This window comes from Chrysochloris asiatica, unplaced genomic scaffold (genome assembly GCF_000296735.1).
Source record: "Chrysochloris asiatica unplaced genomic scaffold, ChrAsi1.0 scaffold00112, whole genome shotgun sequence".
Lineage (NCBI taxonomy): Eukaryota > Metazoa > Chordata > Mammalia > Afrosoricida > Chrysochloridae > Chrysochloris > Chrysochloris asiatica.
Genome location: NW_006408630.1, coordinates 5,526,902 through 5,534,257, shown reverse-complemented (window position 1 = coordinate 5,534,257; position 7,356 = coordinate 5,526,902).

The window sequence follows — 7,356 nt, the reverse complement described above, 5'->3', positions numbered from 1 at the left end:
GCTCAATTTTCAGCTAATAAATATGTTGCTGTTGTTGTTAAGTGCCGTCGAGTCAGTTCCGACCCATAGCGACCCTGTACAGAGTTTCCGAGGGTGTAAATCTTTACAGGAGTAGAAAGCCTCATCTTTCTCCCGCGGAGCAGCTGGTGGTTTCAAACCACTGACCTTAAGGTTCGCAGCCCGATTCATAACCACTACACTACCAGAGCTCCTTAATAAATAAGTATATAGGGATTAAAACAACACTAGTGAGGTACACCCTGCTGGAACAAACAGTCAACCATTCAAGATCACAAGGGCAGAATTTACCTAAGGATAAAATTCAAAAGCGTGGGGAAAGAAGGAGAAACAGAAACAAGAAACACAGAAAGGAAGTGGGATAAGTGATGCAACATTGAGGGGATTATAATCGAGATGAAATGAAGTGTATGATTTGCTGAATGCAAAACTGATGTCAACCTTCATTCAAGTCACAATAAAAAGTGAAAAATAAAAAGGGGTTTGCAATTAATAGGTCACTGGATTTACATAATTCTATCATGTGGTCTCCAGCATACTTTCTAACACCAAGGCCATATTTTCCAACTAACAATCTTTCCTCTTTGTTTCCAGTATTTGCATTCCTCTCACCAGTAATTATCAATGCATCTGAATTGCATGTTTGATCAATTTCAGATTGAAAAAGTTGGTAGAATTCTTCAATTTCTTCACCTTTGGCTTTAATAGTTATAAATACTTATATAGTAATATTAGCCATATTAGCATGCCTTCCATGCAGGCATTTAGATATTATCCTATCACAGACAGCATTGTACTTACATATGGGTTTTGAAGTACTCTTTTTGATAATGAATGTGACATCATTCTTCTTCAATTTGTCATTCCTGGCATAGTAAACCATATGATTGTCTAATTCAAAATGGCCAAAACCAGTCCATTTCAATTCACTAATATCTATGATAGTGATCTTTATGTGTTGCACTTGCTTTTTGGTGACTTCTAATTTTCCTAGAGTCATACTTCGTACATTCCACATTCTGGTTAGTAATGGATATTTGCAGCTGTTTCTTCTCATTTTGAGGTGTGATCTATCAGCAAATGAAGTTCCTGAAAGGTTTGCTTCATACACATCATTAAAGATGATTCTACCTTGAGGAGATAGCTCTTCTCTAGTCACATTTTGAATGCCTTCCAACCTGAGGAGCTCATTTTCTGGCACCATATCAGACAATAATCAGTTGCTACTTATAAAGTTTTCAGTGATTAACCTTTCAAAATTGATCTGTCTCTTCTTCCTCCTAATCTATCCTCATCTGACAGCTCGCTGAAACTTGTTCACCATGGGTGACCCTGATGTTGTTCCAGCTCATAGCAACCCTATACACTATAGAATGAAACACTGCCTGGTCTTGCACCACCATCCTCAAAGTGATTTTTACTTTTGCATCCATTGCTGCTACTGCTGTGTCAATCCATCTCATTGAAAGTCTTCCTCTTCTACACTGGCCCTATCTATTACCAAGCATGATGTCTTTTCCCAGGAACCGGTCCCTCCTGATAACATGTCTGAAGTATGAGAGACGAAGTTTCACCAGCTGGTATTTAAAATATTGGTGGCATAGTTTCCAGCATCACAGCAACACAAAATCCACCACAGTATAATACACAGACAGAGGAGTAGTGGTGTTTTACATTGGTGCTCTTAAAATTTTCTCTACTCAATCAATAACAGTCAGAAATGATTTTAAAACCACATGTATTCATACATATGTATGCATATGGATATAGATACAGATACAGATATATAGCTGTAGATGAGACCTGGCGTAGCACTGCAGGATAAGTACTAAATTGGTAACCCAAGGTTGACAGTTCAAACCCACCAGCTGCTCTCATAAGCGCTACACAGATTTAGAACTGATTCAGTGGTATTAAACAATAGCACAGTTTGTAAGCTGTAACATGCAAACTTCATAAAAATGAATTGCGCTTGATATCATAGTTTCAATTTTTAAAGGTAATACTTCTGAAAAATTTACTTTCCAAAATAATAACACTTTGGTTATAACACATTGGTTATTAAATAGACAGAAATCTGTAAACCATCTGTTACAAAGATTTCTCTATCAACAAGATGTAACTGTATATCAGCCAGTCAGGCATTCTGAGTTCAAACTGTTTACCCGTCTTTGGAAGCAATCTTGCAATATTAGAATGAATGTTAGCATGGTATTTGTAAATACATTGATACTTCATTGCTTTCACTTAGAAAATATGTAGCTGGTCTTCTTTTGAGTTCACTAAATAAATAAGATCATATACATAATTTTCATTTTAAAAAGCTTATTAGTGATTCAGCTCATCTTGATTGCTGTTTTCCATAATTTAGCACTTCCTTTTACAGTAGACCTAAATTTAACTGACAGTGAAGCATGAACTCTACATGACTCTGTTCACCTTAATTATGTCAGAAGCAATTGTTCTTCCATTTTTTTTTTTTTTTTTAATGAAAATTTAACCTGGGTGTACCCACATTTGGCTAACTTATATTTTTATTCATTTCACTCAACATATAATAAGGCATGTGTTAAAAATGAATACCACACATACAATATTATATGTTGGAGTGCAGAAGTAGAGGAGGTTAGCAGACAAAATATAAATAGAAAGCAAAATGACTGCTTTTAATGTTGATAATAATTGGAGGAGGGTGTCAACCAAACCAGACGATATAAGTACAAATGTTGGACAGTGACACTAAGGATTGGTTCCAGAAAATATTTTAGAAGGATAAGAGACTCATCCTGATATTGCAATTAATGACAGTAAAAAAAGGTACTTAAATTTGGGAAAAGTTTTTTGTTTAGTCAGAAATATATTAATTGTGATATTAATATATCACTAACTACACAATTTTTCATTGGATTAATTTTAGCCTTTTAGAGGGAGAGGGAAAAGAAAAATTGCTACATTTCTTCTGATATTGAAGATAAGACATTACAACTTTAGAAATTGGAAAATAGTAAAAACAAAAAAAGTTTATCTCATAATTAAGAAAATGCAATGACATAATAGCTTCTGAATATTGCATATTTGGAGTCCTGATATGGTGATGTGGGTTAATGTGCTGGACTACAAAGTCATTTGGAACCACAGGCTGGTGGTTCAAGCTCACCAGCTGCTCCTAGGAGACTATACAGGGTTGCTATGATTCGTAATCTACTAGACAGCACTTAACAACAACAACAACTGCATATTTAATACACGGAGGACAGTGTGGCAAAACCATTATGCATTATCTCACTTAATCCCCAGAGATTTCTGAGGGCAATTCTATTATTATTCCTTTATGTTATTGTTGTTGTTGTTAATTAAGTGTCCTAGAGTTGGTTATGACTCATAGCAACCCTATAAAGGGTTTTCCAAGAGCAGCTGGTGGTTTTGAACTGCTGACCTGTGGCCTGCTGTCCAGTGCTGATCCTACAGCTCCACACCATGAGTTACTCTACAGTGATAGTCAATCTCATGATAGGAATATTAGGTAGTTTATAAAATGTTTCCTCAACTAGCAAGTGGCTGACATGTAAACTTGTATCTCTGACTGCAGTGTTGGGTTCTTGACTATGAGTCTACACTTCAAATAGTTGTTATTAGAAACAGAGCAGTATAATGGTTGAGCACATGGATTCTAAAGTTAGACTACTTGATTTCAATCCCCAACTCTGTTCCTGTTCACATGCATGATTCTGAACAAATTCCTTAGGCTTTCAGTGTCTTATTTTCCTCCTCTGTAAGAATAACAAAAGAAACCAAAGATGTGTTGGAGAGTAGAACTGTGCTCCAAAGAGTGGCTTCCTTTTGGAAGCAGATTGTCAGGATTTTCTTCTAAGACATCCTGCGGGTGGATTAAACCATCAACTTTGCAGTTTAACTATTTGCATCACCCTCAAAATTGATGGATTTCAGTTATGGTGTTGAGATGAATATTGGAAGTACCACGGACTACCAGAAGAACAAACAAATATGTGTTAGAAAAAGTGAAGCCAGAATGCTTCTTAGAAGCAAGGATGGCAAGACTTCATCTCTCATATTTCAGACATATTATCAGGAAGTACCAGTGCTTAGAGAAGGACATTATGCTTAGTAAAAAGGAGGGTCACGGAAAAAGAGGAAGATTCCCAATGAGATAGATTGGCATATTGACAACAGCAATGGGCTCAGCATAACAACAACTATGACAATGACTAAGGATGGGGCAGTGTTTCGTTCTGTTGCGTATAGGGTCACTATGAATCGAAGGTGACTCACCAACACCTAGCATCAACAAGCACCACCCACAGACTCTTTTCCTCCTCTATAAAATCCATAACATAGACCTATCTTATATGTTTATTGTGTGAGTGAATGCGTAAATATACACATGAAGTCTTTAAATAGCAATTGGACGTAGTACATACTGTTGTTGTTGGTGTCACTGAGTCGGTTCTGACTCATAGTGACTCTGTATAGGGTTTCCAAGGAGCAGCTGGTGGGTTTGAACCACTTAACCACTGACCTTATGGTTCAGTCTAGTGTTCATCCTACAGCCCCACACCAGGAGTCCAAATTAACTATTTTTTATATTTAATTGTTGTAGGAATAAAATGTATAACAGAATGTTAACATGTGCAATTGAGTAATATTCTTCAAGTTATACAGCCATTCTTGTTTTATCCTTTCCCAAATAATTCCACAACAATTGACATAAACTCAATGTCCTCTAAGCATAAACTTCCCCTTTTCAATTCTTTGGTAAACGCCAGTAATCTTTATAAAATACATGAAAAAAAAAATGTATATGTATATATATATATGTGTGTGTTGTTGTTGTTGTTTTGTGCCGTGGAGTTGGTTCTGACTCATAGTGACCCTGTACAGTGTTTCTGAGGCTGTAATTCTTTATGGGAACAGAAAGCCTCATCTTTCTCCTGTGGAACAGCTGGTAGTTTTAACTGCTGACCGTGAGATTAGCGGGAGAAAGATGAGGCTTTCTACTCCCGTAAAGATTTACACCCTTGGAAACCCTGTACAGGGTCGCTATGGGCCGGAACTGACTCGACGGCACTTAACAACAACAACACTACCAGAGCTTATATATATATATCCTATATCATTTGAGACCGTTCAGTATCATTTGAGACCGTTCAGTATTTGTCCTTTTATAACTGACTTATTTCACTAAATGCTGTTTTCAAATTCCATTTATGTAGTAGCATGTATGAGAGCTTCATTTCATTTCATGGCTAAATAGTTGTTGCTGTTGTTGTTGTTAGGTGCAATCGAGTCTGTATTGACTCATAGCAGCCTCATGCACAGAAAAAAGAAACACTGCTCGATCCTGGGTTAACCTCACTACTGTTGCCACGCTTGAGTAGTCCTTTGTATATATAAGTAGTCCCCAGACAAGTTCCATTCCTAAATGTGTATTTAAATCAAATTTGTATGAAACAGAAAAGTTAAATGTGGTAGGTATCTGTCAGTTAGTCAAATGTTTATTGTAGCATATAGTATATAGTGTACCTTTCTATGAATAAACTATCATTAAAGAAATACTTCCACATGCATGAAAACATCTTTAACATAATGATATAGTAATAATAATAATAATATCCACTTGCTAGTATGAATTTTTAATACAAGAGGCTTTGTGGAGGTTGGCTCATATCTATAGGTTGTACATAAGTCAGATGTCTGCATCCCGGGGAATGCCTATATAGTCTGCAATCTGTTTATCCATTCATCTGTGGATGGATATTTTGGTTGTTTTCAGATTTTGTCTGTGGTGAAAAGGCTGCAGTGATCATCATTGCTGTACAGTTTTCTATTTGCATTCCATAATCCCATTGCTATATCTATGAATGGGATTGCTAGTTGTTGTTGTTAAGTGTTGGTGAGTTGTTTCCAACTCATAGCAACCCTGTATAACGTTTCTGAGTTGAGGCTGGTGAGTTTGAACTGCTGACCTTGCATTCAAACTGACCTTGCAGTACAGTGTTTATCCTACAGTTCCAACTCTCCACAATTTGTCAGTTTGTAATACTGTGGTGGCTTGTGTGCTGCTATGCTGCTATGCTACTGGTATTTTAAATACTAACAGTGTCAACCATGATGAATAGGTTCCAGGAAGTTTCCAGACTAAGAATGATTAGGATGAAGGAGAAGTGGATCACTTCTGAATAGTTAGCAACAGAAAAATTTTATGAATAGCAGTGAAACTTTGTCAGATATATTGTTGGATTTTGAAAACTTTAGGAGAGAAGGTCTCCTCTAAGTAAAGTTCCCATGGATGAAGTTAACTTTTAAGGACCTGCATTTGCTGATGTGGCACATCTCAAAATGAAAAGAAAAAGCTGTAAACATCCAATAATAATCTGAATTTGGAATGAATGAAGTATGAATCTAAGAAAATTGGAAGTTATTAAAAATGAAATGGAATGCATAAAGATCAATATCCCAGGCATTAATGAAGATATGAAATGAGTGATATCATTGCTGATGTCCAATGGATCTTGGCTGAAAGCAGAAAATACAAGAAAGATGTTTACCTGTGCTTTATTGACTACGCAAAGGTTTTCAATTGTGTGGATTTTGACAAGCTATGGACAACATTGAGAAGTATGAGTATTCCGGAACACTTAATTGTGCTTATAAGGAATCTGTACACAGACCAAGAAACAGTTGTTCAAACAAAACATGGGAACACTGAATGGTTTAAAATTAAAAAAGGTGTGCAACAGGGTTATATTCTTTCACCATACTTATTCAACCTGTATGCTGAGTAAATAATCTGAGCAGCTAGGTTATGTTAAGAAAAAGTGGCATCAGGATTGGAGGAAGACTCATTAACAACATGTGATATGCAGATGACACAACCTTGCTTGCTGAAAGTGAAGAACACTTAAAATACTTATTGTTGAACATCAAAGAGCACAACCTTCAGTATGGATTACATCTCAATGTAAAGAAAACAAAAATCCTCACCACTGGACCAGTAAACAACATTCTTATCAACGGAGAAAAGACTGAAGTTGTCAAGGACTTCATTCTTCTTGAGTCAACTATTCATACTCACGGAAGCAGCAGTCAAGAAATCAAATGACGTATAGCATTAGGCAAATCTGCTACACAAGACCTTTTTTAAAGTACTGAAGAACAAAGATGCCAGCTTGAAGACTAAGTTGCTCTTGACCCAAGACATGATATTTTCAATAACCTCATATGCATGTAAAAGCTGCACAGTGAATAATGAAGACCATAGAAGAATTTATGCTTTTGAGTTATGGAGCTGGAGGAGAATATTGAAAGTGCCATGGGCTG